This window comes from Bactrocera neohumeralis, chromosome 5 (genome assembly GCF_024586455.1).
Source record: "Bactrocera neohumeralis isolate Rockhampton chromosome 5, APGP_CSIRO_Bneo_wtdbg2-racon-allhic-juicebox.fasta_v2, whole genome shotgun sequence".
Classification (NCBI taxonomy): domain Eukaryota; kingdom Metazoa; phylum Arthropoda; class Insecta; order Diptera; family Tephritidae; genus Bactrocera; species Bactrocera neohumeralis.
Window position 1 is genome coordinate 70,884,597 of NC_065922.1, and position 16,720 is coordinate 70,901,316.

A 16,720-nucleotide genomic window follows, 5' to 3' on the forward strand; every position below is an offset into this window, starting at 1 on the left:
ATACTTTTCACTATTTTACATTTTAACTAATACTTCTTCATTTATATATTTTTTACTTTAATTTATCTTTATAATATATTTTATTCCTTTTTGATAATATTAAATCCATTTTGTTATTTTTTGTAATTTTTGTTTAATTTTTTTATTGTATTTAAAACTACTATTTTCACTTTATGCTATTTATTACATACATACATATATATGTATACATATATTTCAATCAAATAAAATTTTATTCTTATTATTATTTTTTAATGTTTTATATATTTTTTCTTTTATTTTATAATTTAAATTTTTTGTAATATTATGTTTTTATATTTTTAAACATATTTTATTTTCTTTCTTTATTTTATATTTTTTATTTCTGAATGTATAATATTGTAAAATTTCATTTAATTTTTCCTTATTTTTAATTATTTTATTTGCATTTTTCTTATTTTTCTTCACACATTTTAGTTCTATTATTATTACTTTCTCATAATAGCCCGCTTATCCACACTAATTTGCTCAACACCTCATTTAATTACTCAAAACAAAGCATTCTCACCATTTTCTAACACGTTCAAGCACACACGTTAATCCTCAACAAGCAACTTTATCTTAATGCTGCACTCGTCACAAGCAACCATAACTCGAAACGCAGTCTCATCACCTGCAGACATTGTGCTCACTGAACATAGCCATTATATTCACGTATGTTGTCATGCACGCACTTTGACACTGCCATGCAATCAATGCACTAACAACTACTGTTACCTTTTCGACACGCATATTCTTGTTACCTTTTGTGTGACCTTTAAATGTGTGCTTAACATCTACTTTTTGTACGATTTTATGCGTCAGAATCTAATTCATCTCATGCCACACAATAATAAAATCGAGATTTAGTAAAACGATAAAAAACAGGTAACTAGACATTTTTGTATATGTATGTATAGTTATGTATGTGTTAGTGCTATTCATCTCGAATGCACATATTTTTTCGATGAGTCACCTGTGCTTCTTTAGTTTTTATTCTCTTTTATATTTTTTTGAACAAAATCCAAGTGGTGTGTAAAAGTAGTGGTGGAAATATGAGTGCAACTAGTTTTTCTTTCTTACTTTCAATTACTTTATCTGTAGCTTGATAGTTTTCATGGAATTGAAAATGCATCACCAACCAAATATAATTTGTTACAATTACATTTGTTTTGTTGTTGCGTTTATAGTAATTGTAGCGACAAGCATTTTATGAGCAGTTTTTCAAAAATTTCTTTATCTTTGTTTGCTGTGATAGATATTTGTGTGTAGCGGCGATTAGACGCAGGTGGCTAACATATTGTGTAAAAGTGTAATTATAAGTCTTTTGTTAAGCTGAAGTATTTTAAAAGTAGGTTAAATTTGTCTTAAAGCAATTCGAATATTTTGATAAAGAAAATTGTTTTCGTGATAGAGTAGCATTTGCCCTTTGATAACAAATTTATTAGAAAAAGTAAAACAAAATGCATTAAAACATCGAGAAAATATTGAAAAAAATGTAGAAAAAATATCGAACCAAAATTTGTTTTGCCATTTTCTCTTTTAAGAAATTTCGTTCCAGTACTCGAACTGAATTTTTTTTATCAATTCTATATCAAAAAATCTTATTCTACTGCACGTACGGAACAAAGTTCTGCAATTCTGTTAAAGTTTTACATTTTTGGCCCTTAAAATATATACAATAACTTGTAACGCTAGTTCAAGATTCGAAATCTCGACGAAGACGAATTCTAAAATTATAAATTTTTGGGTTCTTAGTAGTTGGCGTCCCGCAGCAGGTGATCTCTGATATGAGAAAGCCTCTCAAAAAATACCACAATCATTCTTAAGCGAAGAACCACCAACTTCTTGATTTTTTTGCGACCTCAGAGCTAAACTCAAAAGCTCTGAACTAAAATCAGAAACCTGCGGAAAGTATCTGCTGTACTCACTTTAGTATATTAGGATAGCCCTCTGCAGTACTTCTTGATAGATTCCTGCTAAGCAGTTATAGTCGAAGCTTCAAAGAAAGCTCTGTAAGCTGTTCGAACGTCGCTTTAAAAACGGAGGATCTCGTTTTTCGCCATAAAACGAAGCTCAAAGCTTAGCAGGACCATAAATAAACGGAAATAAAGTATTAAGTGATTTGTATAAATAGATAACGGAACTCCCTTGTACCACATTATGTACTTTAATACTTGATTGAATTGAATTTAACAGCACAAATTAACTTGATGGCTCCTTCTTTAGCACTTTTCTCATCAGAAAACACCAAGTATACTCATCCTTTGACGAAATTTGCGTCCAGCCTGTACGTCACTTGGCGGTCGTTTTGGGGTTATTGACCCACAATTATTCAATTGACTTGTCGCGCCGCGGCCAACAACTACAAAGTAAACCTCCGCTTAGCTGGCAAGCGTAAGTCAGAGCGCTGTGTGGGAAAGCGCACACACGAAAGTGGAGTAAAACTAAGTGAAGTAGCTGGTTGGAAAGTGCGTTGTAGAGAGTCGTGTAGGAAGCGTGCGAGTAGCGACATCATTAGTCTAACTTTTGGCATGAGGGGTGACTTTTGCTGGCTACTGTTGTGCAGCGTTGTTAAATTTTCGATAGTTTCACATGTCTGCGTGCTCAATTGCTTAGCACCAATTTCTGTACTTTTATGTGCAACATATAATTTTGTCGAATTTTTTTATGCTTGCTTTTATTTTTGGCTTTGTGTGTACAGTTGTACGGAAGTGTGGCAAGCGCCGCTGTTTGTTTTTGGCGTTTCAAATGCGTTTTTCTCTTCCTTGTTGCAAGTAATGAGTTTGTTAGTTTTATTGCCTCTTGCCTTTTGTGGCAAGCGCTGTGCCCTAAATTAAAAACGCAGCAGGCAACGCGGCAAACAAGCAACAAGTTGAAGTGCTGCTGTGTACCCTGTATTTGCAGCGCGCATCTGCACACATTCATTTCTGAAAAGTACATATTTGCCTTGCCGCAACGCATGTGCCAACATTTACGCGGCGCGCCAACCCCAAATAATGTACCCGAAATTTGTTATACCCTGTATAGGTCTGTCCGCCTGTATACACCCAAATTAATCCCTCAGTTTTTGAGATATCGATCAGAAATTTTACACATGTTTTTTTTGTTCTCAAAAAGTTGCTTATTTGTCGGAATCGTTGATATCGGTACACTCTAGCATATAGCTGTCATACAAACTGACCGTTTAAAACCAAATCATTGTATGGAAAACTTTCATATTTGGCGAGAGATCTTCTCGAAATTTGGTGCAGATGATGAACCAAGGCAACACTACAATCTCCTGAACAAATTATACAGATCGGATCACTATAGCATATAGCTGTCATACAAACTGACCGTTTAAAACCAAATCATTGTATGGAAAACTTTTTTATTTGAAAAGAGATCTTCTCGAAATTTCGTGCAGATTATTATCAAAGGCAACACTACAATCTCTTGAACAAATTTTTCAGATCGGACCTCTACAGCATATAGCTGTCATACAAACTGACCACACAAAATCCAGATAAAAATATTTTTAGACCTTTTTTGCTATAAAAATGCAGCTATGAAGGGTATATAGCTTAATCGCTGCTGAAATTTGCGTTTCTTGTTTTTTTTTGTTTTTAAAAGCAACCCTTAAAATGTGCTTTTTAGATTTATGCGTTCGCTCGCCGCGCTGCTTCTGTTTCATTTTTGGGTTTTCGAAAAAAATTATAATAATTGTATGGTTTTAAATTTCCAATCGCCACTCACGCATTGCTGCAGCTCTTTTGCACGCTTATCTCGATCCCACAACACGCTGTCTGATCATTAGCGTAGTAGTCTTCATAGCTCGTCTTTCTTTCAGCCCCTATACAGTTGATACTTTTGACCTGGCCGGCATATGGGCACACAAAACAGCTGCCACGCCACCAACACAGTCACAGCGCTCAAGTGCGCCGTGTTGCAGGTGCAAGTTCGCTTGAAATGAAGACGCCAGCTGCTCCTTGGCACACACAGCTGCATTTGTCTTGCTGGCTTCTTTTGTGATTTCTTCCCAATTTTTTACAATTTTTAATCTTACTTTTTGTTGTTGTTTTTTTTTCTTTTATTTTTTTGCATTTATTATCCTCACCAGCGTCCTTTTGTTTAAATTTGGACACGAGCCTGGTGTATTTTGCACGCGCGCACTTAATCTGCCCCAGCATCTGACAGCTGACGCTGCGTAAAATGAAAGGACGTCGGCGGCGACGCGCGGAATAGCGGCGTAGACACCCCTTCCTGCATGCTTAAGTAGTTTTTCACCAAATATAATACAACAAAAACCAAAACAACAACAACAACACACATAAATCATGCATTAATCAACCAGCAGTCCACTAGTTGTTGTTGTAAAAGATTTCTGCTGCGCATAACATCTGCCGCGCCGCAGCTTAAGTTGTGAACCCTTCTTGCGACAGCAACCCTGACACGATCACGTACAATTGTCTGCACTTTTATTTATATTTAAAATTTTTTCATTAATTTAATCAACTTTTTTTTGTTGCTCCGCCTAAAACAAGCCATGAAGCCACACTTAAATTTCAAGCAGCCATTAATACTTATACTTTGCATTAATTGGGGTTGATCGGCGCATATCAATGTTGGACGAACCGATCATCGTTCATGTTGAGCGTGATGTACGCGCAACGGTGTCGCTATTGTTGGGGGCGACGGAAACAGCCAGTCACGGCGTGCAGATCGTGTTCGTATTGTTTTTTTGTTGTACTTTTTTGTGTTGGGAAAAATTTAATCGACTGGCGCATATGTTTTGGGGATGATAAGCAATTAAGTTCGTGCGTAAACGATTTGAAAATAAAGCATTAATTTCATTGGCGATTAAGATCAATGATTTTTTTTTGAGGTTATGTATGTTGTTAACATTGGAAAGAGCTTATAAAGCTTTGAAAGTAGAGGAAGTACATCAGTGCATGAAAGAGACTTTTATGAGGTTTCTTTCATGCACTTACCATCTTCGGTTCTTGGCATTAAAAAAATTGGTGCCAATTTGGGGTTTTCAAAAAAAAATTAATAGTTTTACAATTTTTCAAAAAAAAGTTTCGAATTTTCCAAAAACATATTCTTCGAATTTCTCAAAAAACGTATTTTTTGAATATTCCAGAATTTGAATTTTTTTTTTAATTTTTCAAAAATATATTCTTAGAAATTTTCAAAAATTGTTTTGTACGAATATATCAGTATTTGGAAGCGTTAATAAAAAAAATGTCCACCTATTTTATAGCATGAAAGAAATTCTTATGAGGGTTCTTGCATGCACTTACCTCTTCTTCTTCGTTTTTTGGTATTAAAAAAAATTGCATTGGTGATTGAAAGTTTCCCAGAAAAGTTCTCCTGAACAATTCCGTTCCCGCTACTTAAACCGATTACCGTACATTGAAAAAAAAGGTTTATTTTCTGTAGTTTTTTATGTTTTTATGCTCACTTCTCATTTTATATTACAATACACGTTAGTCTTTTTCATTATTTCTATACCTCAAACCTTTATGTCCAATTTACTCTGAGAATTCGAGAATTTGAAGACCATTAACGGCAATTTATAAGCTTTTGTAGACGTGTGTTTAATTTTCGAGTTTATCCTAATTTTATTCAGATTATTTCTAATTTGAAGTTTCGAAAATCAGGTTTCGAAATTAAAAAAAAAAAAACAAAGTAATAAGAAACTGCAAACTTCTGGTGTTTAATTTTTCAGTTTATCTTTTTTTCAAACATTACTAAATTGAAGTTTCGAAAATTCGTTTTCGAAATAAAAAAAACAAAGTTTTTCAAAAAAAAAGTTTTAAATTTTTTCAAAAATATTTCGAGTTTTAAAAAAAAATGTTTAAAATTTTTTCAAAAGAAAGTTTTGAATTTTTCAAAAATATATTTTTTTGAATTTTTCAAAATTTGTTTTTTACGAATGTTCCAGAATTTAAAATTTGTTTTCACTTTTTCAAAAATATATTTTTTGAAATTTTCAAAATCTGATTTTTGATTTTTACAAATATAATATATCGGTATTTGGAACCGTTAATAGAAAATTTCCAGCTATTTTATTTTTGTTTTGATTTACAAAACAACTTTTTTCAAGATCAGCGAGCTCCTACAAAATCAGCGCATGGCTTCATGTTACTCCAACGGCTGCTGATTACGGTAATTTCACCTTTTGGATAGCAAAATTAGTGAGAGGTGGAATTTTATATGTACACATATGTATGTATGTATGTATGTACATACTCGCAAATAGTATCTCGAAACATTCTAGAAAGATTATGTTGACTTCCGCGAACGTACGTGTCGGAACACAGTGCACATTTGAAAGCGTTTGTGATTAGCTTGAAAACTATGAACATACATATGTATGTACATACATATGGTAAATACATATGTACATTCATTTGTATATATATATATTTATAAATGTGTGTGTTTGTGTAATCGGAAAGCGTTTTAGCCCTACAAGAGCATTGTAGTAATAAATCTCATTTAGCAACAATTCGAAGGGAACTGTATTACAACAACATGCCGCACACACAACTATAAATTCAAACATACAAACGTACTTTCATACATATTTTCGAAATAGACTAATTGAACGTGACGAACGGCAATGGCAGCGCGACCGAACGTCGATGTATTACAACAACTGCAAAAATTCAACGGGAAATGGTACAAATTACAACAAAGAGGTGCACGGGCGCTGTGACAAGTAACAAAATAAGCTCTGAGCAGAACGACGACTTATGAGTTTGTGGCGGGAGACGGGGTGGCACGTAGTGCATAATTGCCGTCTACTTATTCATCAAAATTTCCATATTTTTATTGTTGTTGTATACGTTGTGGATTTCGTCAGATCATCTAGCCGTCAGTATTTCAATATGGAGCATTACAGCGAGAAGTAAGTTCGCTCTCTCTCACACACGCGCGCACTCTTTCGCTTGCGCCAGCGCTGCCAACCAAATACAAAACGGAAATGGACGCTCGCGGCTGACAGCGACAATAAAATATTTACAGCAGCCTAGAATTGCAACAACAATAACAAAAGCGGCAACACATGTAAAAGGCCAGCAAACGAATGAAACTGAAAAGCCGCAAGAAATGTACATATAAAAGGCAATCGGAAGAAATGGAGCACGCTGAAAAAATGTACGAATGCGGCGCAGAAAATCTTATAAGAGGGAATCTACATAAGCATATACATATGTATGTATGTAAGTATGTAAGTGCCATGCTTGCTGTGGCATGGATCGTGAACTGTTGTTAACTGGGGGAGACGAGTGCGTTTGGAGGCACACATATGGGGCGCAGAATATAAAGCAGATCATGGCGACTGAAGTACAACAAAAACTATAGAAAATAACAACAACAATACATAGCATAATAGTGCCATAGTAAATATTTCACTACTTCAAGCTTGCCGCACGGGGGAGGGGATAACATTATATGATTACATATGTACATATGTATGTATATGTGTGTGTAGAAATCACTACAGCGATGTAGAAGCTGTGAAGCATATATATGTATGTATGTAACAGGCAGCTGAGAAAGGCAAATATGTAAGGCGATCGACCGGCAAATGTGCGACACAAGCAATGCGGAAGAGCCAGCGGCAGCCGGCGGAAGGTGCGGGGTGTGTGGAACTTGGTGGAGCAGTAAAGTATTGAAAATATATGTAGGTACATACATACATATGTATGTATGTATTGAGTAAAGGGTGAATAGTATGTGCTGACTGTGCTTATTTGCTCTCCTCTTGCTAATGTTGTTGTTGTAGCAGTTAATGTAATGTAATTAAAAGAAATTAAAATAAGAAAAAAATATTAACAGCGGTTGCACCAAAGCTATAATACCCTTAACAATTAAAAAAGTTTTCCATATCCGAACTTGATTTGGATCATTCAGTTTGTATGGCAACTATATGTTATAGTGTACCGATCTGAACAATTTATTCTAAATTTCGCGGGTTGACAAATAAAAAAGCAAAGATTCTATTTGGATCGTTCGGTTTGTAAGGCAGCTATATGTTATAGTAGACCGATCTGCACAATTTGTTCGGAAATTATACCACTGTTTGGTGCAATAATGTATGCCAAATTTCGTCAAGACATCTTGTCAATTAAAAATGTTCTCCGTACAACAACTTGATTTGGATCGCTCAGTTTGTATGGCAGCTACATGTTATAGTGAACCGATCTGAACGATTTGTTCGGATATTTTGGCTTTTCCTTGGACACTAATATATGCTAAATTTTGGGAAGATAACTTTTCAAATAAAAAAGTTTTCTATACAAGTATTCCATTCGGATCGTTCAGTTTGTATGTCAGCTATATGTTGTAGTAGTCTAATATCTGCAGTTTCAGCAAATGAGCAACTTCTTGTAGAGAAAAGGATGTGTGCAAAATTTCAGATCGATACCTCAAAAAGTGAGGCACTGATTCGTCTAAATACAGATGAACGGATATAAAGTCGGATATTTTAAGTATATGTACATATATGTAGCTATGTAAGTCCACTCGGCTCATCACGGTGACTGTTTATATATTCATTTCATAAGGTTTTCGACGTTGGCTGCTGGGTATTACAAATTTCGTAGCAAACTTAATAAATCCTGTACAGGGTATAAAAAGAGTTTCTGCCGCCGTTGGCCAGCAGCAGCGGCAGGGACTACTAACGACGATTTTACGCGAAGGCGTTCGTCAGCGGTAAGGCGGTCAGCATTTTGGACATGCATAAATACATTTAGCACCAAAAAACGCTCGACGACTCACTGACGCACTGACAAATTGACTGACTTGCAGACAGCAAAATGGTTGCCCACATGTTCACATGTTTGTATGTGTGTTTTTATTTATGTTTGTATGTATATAGTATGTCCATTTGTATGAATGACTGACTGCCCGGCCCGGTTGAATGTCTGGAGATGGATGGCTGACTTAGTTTGGCTGGATTATTTCGCTCCTATTGACTTCACAGCTAATGGGCTGGTGTGAATGGCTGATGTGCGCGCCGGCGCCGGCGCCGACGCTGCTGCTGCTGCGCAAATATTTGACGAACGTGTGCAAGCAAATTAATGAGAATTTTCTCGGTTTCTATAAGCCCAAAAATATATACACATTTACTTGGCATGTTGGCCCAAAAATAACGCAACAGGCAAATAAGTATAAAACCACCGTTTATTCAGTAATGAAATGAAAGCAGCGCTGGCAAATAGCCGCTGTCGATGAAAACAAAGCAAATTCAAGCGAAAACAACAACAACCGGAGAAATAGTGCAGCGCATGAATTTTTAAATTAAACGAAAACAAAAATACACAAACAACATAAGGCAACAAATAAAGCGGCAGCAAAAATAAAATGCAAACCAGCAAAAAATGGTGTAATCGAAAAATAATGCAAATAAAATAGAGCAGCGTAAGCAATAAAAAACTGTGTGGATAATTCCGAAAAATTTAAATGAAAAAAAAGTAAAAAAATGAAATGAAACATAAAAAGGAGCAAAAACGTTAACTGCGACTGCAGCGATGCTTTAATACCCTTCACAGGTGGATTGCTTATAGCAGAAAAATGTTTTAAAAACATCGTTTTGGGTTGGATCGTGCAGTTTGTATGTCAGCTATAGCATATAGTGATCCGAATGGAAGCTACATATGCATATGTTATATAAGGTAGATAGGTAGAAGTGCAGCCCTATCGGGCTCAATTAGCACTTCATGTGCCATTTTGATACACTATTCGTAGAACCTCCTGTATCTGCTATTATGTTTCACCTTCTCTCTCAAAGCATTTTGAGGTTTCGATGAAACTACTTAGGTCTGATATGCTTTTAGTGGAAATCCATTCAAGGTTTGGTGCTTGATAGATTCCAAGTGTTTTGTGTCGGATCTGTGCTAGAGCTGGGCATTCGCAGAGAAAGTGGAAGATTGTTTCCTTGTTCCCTGCTACTCCGCAGCCACGGCAGATGTCGTTGTAGGGCATACCCATTTTGGATGCGTGTTTCCCAAATGGCCAGTGCCCTGCTGTGGTTACTCTGTAGATACTTTTTCTTGACCTATTTAATAAATCGTTGGTTCTTTTCCTGTCATATGTTGGCCATAATTGTTATGCCGCATTTTGTAATGTTTTTCCACCTGTTATTTGCAACTTGTTGAAATTGTCTATTGACCTCTCCTTTGATCAATCCTAGCGGGCTTGGAAAGCTCCTACCTTTGCCAACTCGTCTGCTTTTTCGTTACCGAAAATGTTCCTGCGGCCGGGAACCCAGATCAAGTCTAGTTGGAGCTGGTCTTTTATTGAGCTTTCTTCGAAGATTGTAGCTCTGTCTTAGATAAAAATTTGTACCAAATTTCGTGAAGATATCTTCTCAACTAAAAAAGTTTTGCATGCAAGAGCTCGAGTTTGATCGTTCACTTTGTACGGCAGCTAAATGCTACAGTGGTCCGATATTGGCGATTCCGACACAGGACCAACTTCTTGGGAAGAAAAGGTTGGATGCACAATTTCAGAACGATATCTCGAAAACTGTCTAAATCGCGTATATACATACAGACAGCCAAACGGGCATGGCCGCATCGTCTGACAAGGCCTGTGCAGGGCATAAAAAACATACATTATAATAATACAAAAAACGGTAAAATAAATTTGAAGAAACGAAACGTTTAATTTCCAAGGCAGCAAATATGAAAAAGTTAATTTCGAAAAACCGGACGTAAAATTTAATTAAAAATCGATAGTTTTGCAAGATATTTATTTTTTTCTGATTTTTAATGGGTGCGAAGAAAATGAAAGATTGTTGTATGATTAAAAAACATAAATATGTGTGTAAGATTTACGACTTACAAACGCAATCGGAAAATAATTGGACTCGGTTAAGGCATTAACCCTTTAGGCCTAGCCCAAAATGCCCTTACATGCACATTATATAAGATCTTAGTGGCTTTAACGAATATGTAAAGAACATCAACGAGTTATTCGAGTCTCTGTGTGTAAACATAACCTCAAAACTTAAAGAAAGTTGAACTATTTGGGGTAAAGTTGAGATTTCGTTAGACTTTGCAGTTCCCATAGAACATAAATTGTTGGGTTCTTAACTAAACTGACTGCCCGTTTCCAAGACAGTCGGGTCTATATAACCGAAACCGACCCGAGTTTTTATCCGATCAAGGACGGTAACTAAACTCAACAGTTTTCCTCGAAATCACTTCAAAAATGTTTCTGCCGTGACAACAACAACAACAACAGTGACTGCGACAGTCATTATTTCCGATATCGGTTGTCGGAGTTGAGAGTCTAATCTAAATATTAGTATACTGCTAGGCTCAGCTAATGTACTGATAAGTAATGTTGGAATGCTCTAAATACTTACGAATTTGCTTTTGGTGTAGATTCGTCTCCTACTTATGGTAGGCTTTTGAAATTTTGAATTTTCGAAGTGCAGATGGATTGGGTTGACCTTTCCATAGGCAATCAATTGAAAAATATATATACTTAAATAATAAGCGAACAACAGAACAACGAGCAACTCTGATAAGATTTCATACCAAAAATTCGCAGCCATACAAACCACCTTAAAATTAGGAAGAAGAAGAGTTTATCTATTCTGACACTTAACACCACCAACCGCTCTGGCAACGCGCCACTTCACTGCAGCACCGCTGACAACGTCCGAAAAGCACATTGCAAGCAAGGCTGGCTACCAACAGCGCCAGAAGCCAGTGTTTTTCGTACACGTACTTGTAGTCTGATTGTCAGCATAAGTGAATGCGCGTTCTTCTGCCATTTTCATTACAGTTTATTTCGTTTTTTTTTCTGTTTTTAATTTATGTATGTCGTCGCTTTTGGGGTAATGAACAGACGACGACGACAGCGGCGGTGGCTATGCGGCGTGCTGCCGCCAGCTTAACTTAGCTTTAGCCAAACAGCCCCGGCCACGAGCCGGGCAGGCCAGGCATGTGAGCGGCCTGTGCCATTTTATTTTATTGCTGTGTGCCTATTTCATTTTTAATTTACTTTTTAATTATTCTCGCCGACTGAATGTCACACTTGCACACATAATGCAAACAAGCGGGTTAAAATAAGCGTTAAAAGCGTGTAAATAAAGTAAAAATGGCTGCAGAATTTGTATAAAATACAAGTAAAATGTAGTGAGAGCGCAAATAAATTTTTTTCTGTATTTTTTTTATTAAATTTTTTTCCTGTAATTTTTTTATTGAATTTTTTTACTCATTTCTATATTATATTTTTTACATTTTTTAAATTGTATTCCTGTATTTTGTATGCCTGTCTTTGCTAGAACCGGCATTTGTCGTACTTACAGCTATTAAAACGAATAAAGCAACGCCTGACGACGTCACAACCACGACCGCTGCACTACTGCTGTCACTTTAGTGCGGTGTTTTTTGCTAGTGTTGTTGTTGCGGCGTTGACTCTGCCACTGCTGCTGCTAGTTGCATTGATTTTTCACCAACAGCTGTTGTTGTTAACTGCTTTTTATTGCCTTTATTTGCACTTTAGTTATTACTTTTAAATAAACTTTGCTGCTATTGTTGTAAAACCACATATAATTTTATGCAAAAAGCAATTAAATTGAAAAACACTTTTTTGTTGTTGTAAAAAATATATTATTAATCAGCATAAATGCACATGCACAAAAGTTAAGGCACTTTTATTATTGCTCTTGTGGTTTGCTTTATGCTTTTTTTATTATTTTTGGTTTTTATTTTCGCTTTTTTGTTATTTTGTTTTTGCAAAAAAAAAACGTTACTCGTTTGTTTTTCTATATATTTTATACATATATGTAATTATGTATGTACTCTTGTAGGCACACTTGTAATAAAACTTCGTTGCCACTTAATTTTCCTCTTTATTATTGTCCAGCAATTTATGTCGTTTCTTTGTTCCTACGCTAAGTGTAGCGCATAAATAAATTATTGCATTTCATTTTATTAAGTTTTAAAGACTTAAACACCACATGTCTTCAAAAAACAGCAAATATAAAAAAAATAATTTTTAGTAAAAATGCAATAAAAACTGCTGCACTCCCGTCGCTCACACTTCGTCGCTTCGTTTATATATTACTTTGTTGCTTGCATGCGTTTTTGCTTTTTAACTGCTTGATCGTTCGTTGTTGCGCTCGCGTGCAATCGTTATGCCGACGTCCGTTCACTAGCTCGTTTGTTTTGCGTTTATTTATGCTCGTTCGTGCACTAAACGGCGTGAGCTCCGCTAGTCAGCAGAAATGCTCCACCGCAGCAGCAACAAAAGCAAGTCGCAAAGCTGGCGGCGACAGAACAACGCAGCACGCAGCGAATGTCAGCAGCGCACTACAGTAACAACAAGTAAAGTGACATAGCAAACTAAATGGCGCTGACGAAGTCATTTGTATGTGGCAACCGAGTGACACAGCAAATCACACGAAGTAGCGGCTGTCGCAAACATCAACGTACAACAACAAAATTGTGGAAATAAACAAAAGGTAAAGTCAGTGAGTGAAAAAGCAGCAGCAGTGGCTAAATGCTTCGACGTGACTGAGCACAACGCAGTACACAAAAGCAAAGTTGAAATAAGAGAGAAAAAATAGAAAAGCTAGCAGCTTATGTGGCTAGAAAATAAAAAAAAAATAACTGGCAATTCATGTAGCCAAATAAAATAGCAAGGTAAATATTGCGCCGTGCTTTTATTTTCGACGATACAATATCACAACTCGTGTGCACGTAAGTCAATTTCAAAGTCATAGTCACCACTCGTAGCTTATCGTGCGTTGAAACAACGTGTGTTTACAGCCTAAATCAACGGCTGTGCAGACTTTGAGGTGTGTTGACACAATTATTTTGACTTGGCAGCACTTTTATTGTTAACGTACATATGTTTGTACAACTCAATGTACGTGAATGTGTTTTAACCTTTCCTCTACCTTAGCGCCTATTTTGTTTAAGATTGTGGTGTTGGTGCTGAATTATTGTAAATAATTAAATTATTTGTTATTTAAACAAATGACTGACCACCAGTATCTTACATTATTTTCATTATTTATTTTACAATTAATATTTCTAAAATATTTTAAAATTTGTTTACCAAAATAAATGTAATTTTTTTCTTTACATTACTTCATTAAACTTTTCTTGAAATTTATTTATATTTATGTTTAAAAAATTGCCTAATTAAACTAATGCAACTAAAATTTTTACATTATTATCATTAAATTTGATATTACAATTAAATAATAACGCATTTTTATCTAAACTAATGCAAACTTCTTCTTTTGTTTACAGCAAATCGCTGCATATTCTTGGTAAGTGCCTCTCAAAACTTTATTTTTTATTGTATAATTTTTTTTTTATAAACTTCGGAAAGAAAAATGTTTTTTATAATAAGCTTAATATCAGAATGACGCATACAGACGTCTTTTCTTTTTTTTTATTCTTCTTCTTTTATATTACTAGGAAACTAATTAAGCTGAAAACGTTTCCTAAGCAACTTCTGTATCATATTCGCTCCTCCCTTCCGTATAATAGATGAAACTTAACTGGTTTCAATATACATATATTTCAATGATTCCAAGAACCATCACCAGCTTAGCTTTCTCGAAAACTAGTTGCGGTATATTTTATGATTTTATAATAATGAGAGTAAACGTCATGGGATCTTTGATTATGCAAGCCCTTTACAGCGTCGTGCTTCTTTGTAATTTAATCAAACTGCCAATATGCTGGTTTTATCCAGATCTGCTGTAAAATGACTCAGATTTTATTAATATGTTGATCAACATGCTTGAGCTTCCGTTATACCGCAGTGATTTACCGTATATTAAATGCTTTGAAAACCAGGGTTTATCTTATACTCATTTTGAGATTCCACCACAACCACAAGCCTAACATTCAGTACTGTCATCTAGGACATTTTAAGACTCATGATAAATAGTTTAACACTTTATTTTACATTAATGCTTTGGCATTACCACGAAAAATCAAGGTGCTGTAGAATCGAACTTTACGATTGCATAAAAAGTATCTTCGCATATGCACAGACATTTACAAATATATATACTTATATAATTTTTAGGGTCTCAGATGTTTCCTTCTGGGTGCCACAAATTTCGTGACAAATTTAATATACCTGCTTCGACTCCAAAGATATGACTGTCAACAGTGACGTATGAGCCAAGTCGTGAGTGCGACGACTGTTTGTTAGATGACAGATAGATATTGTCTGATATCTCGTTTGGTATTAATGTGAGTTTACACTGCCTAATTAGTTTTGCTGGGTTACCAAATTCAGACATAGCGGCATAAAGGCAGCTCCTTTTTATGCTGTCAAAAGCAGCATTGAAATCGACGAAGCGGTGGTGGGTGTCGATCCTCTTTTCACGAGTCTTTTCCAAGATTTGGCGCATGGTGAATATCTGGACAGTTATTGAATTTCCAGGCCTAAAGTCACACTGATAAGGTCAAATCGGTTTGTTGGCGGTGGGCTTTGATATTTCACACAGTACGCTCGATAGAACCTTATATGAGATTTTGACCAGGCTTATCTCACGGTTGTTGGTGCAGATTGTGGGGTCTCCATTTTTGTGAATTGGACAGAGTACACTTAATTTCCAATCGTCGGGGATGCTTTCGTCCGACCATATTCTATAAATAAGCTGAGGCATGCTCCTTATCAGTTCTTCGCCGCCGTATATGAATAGCTCGGCCGGCAATCCATCGGCACCCGCCGCTTTGTTGTTCTTCAGCTATTGCTATTAGAACTGGCCATGTTTGCCAGCTTGTCAAGCTCTTCGTACTCACGCATTTTGGCGTCTCTCCTTTTTTGTCTCGCTAAGTAAGACTTCTTTAAGGCATATAAAAGGCTTTACAACCGATACCAATTACATAATAGATAGTTTTACTGCTCGCTTAACTAAGCGAGCGGCAAATCGAACAGGCAATTAGAATAAATTATTCAAATCTGCAGTCGATTACAGCTTTTGAAAAGTAATACTGCTTTTTTCTCTTATAAATATAGCATATGACGTCACTAACCTATATATCTTTCTGCCAAACGCTCTCCAAAAAAATGTAACTTGACGACATTTCCGTAATCTCCAAATCTCTGGAGCTGATGCAGTTAAGAGATTTTTATTCTCTCTGTCTCACTCACTTAAATCTATTTGTATGTGCAAATAAACGATACAAAATCCAGCAAATCGCCCGTGTGGCCTCAAAACATATGGCAGCGCTCACGTTTCCTACAACAAACACAATGCCATACACCACATGGCGCTGCTTACCCCGCTGACGCCGCCGCAGCAATAACCAATCGAACAACCAACAGGCAAATCCAAAGTGCACTTTTCTACAAAAACCCATATATATATATATATTAATATCTAGTTATATACACATACATACATATTTATGGATACCTTATAGCAGATGGATGGCTTGTTGGATGGATAGGTGCGCACGTCCCATATACCTCATTGCTCAAAAGCAATATGTTTTTCTTTTTACTGCATGCATTTCCAACGTGTACACACACACACACACACACAGATATTTACTTAACTTTGATGTCACGGCAGCGACCAATGCTGCATATTCAATGAACACACTACTATTTATTTATCTAGCCATCTAAGCCGCGTCGGGCCGGGCCGAAGCTTTTCAATAATGCAACAAAAACGTCAACGGCAACAACAACCACAGCGATGACAGTAAATATG

The 16,720-nt window shown here is 35.9% G+C and overlaps 1 protein-coding gene and 1 long non-coding RNA gene across 2 annotated transcripts in view; one reads left to right on the forward strand and one right to left on the reverse strand.

Annotated features, from left to right (window-relative positions):
• The window catches only part of LOC126758785 (uncharacterized), a 154,701-nt gene that overhangs the window by 91,884 nt on the left and 46,097 nt on the right, over positions 1-16,720 (forward strand). Inside the window, exon 3 of the long non-coding RNA XR_007666882.1 lies at positions 14,289-14,308. This is a non-coding gene — a long non-coding RNA (uncharacterized LOC126758785). The remainder of the gene's footprint in view (positions 1-14,288; positions 14,309-16,720) is intronic.
• The window catches only part of LOC126758771 (ras-associated and pleckstrin homology domains-containing protein 1), a 39,536-nt gene that overhangs the window by 15,427 nt on the left and 7,389 nt on the right, over positions 1-16,720 (reverse strand). The window lies entirely within an intron of this gene.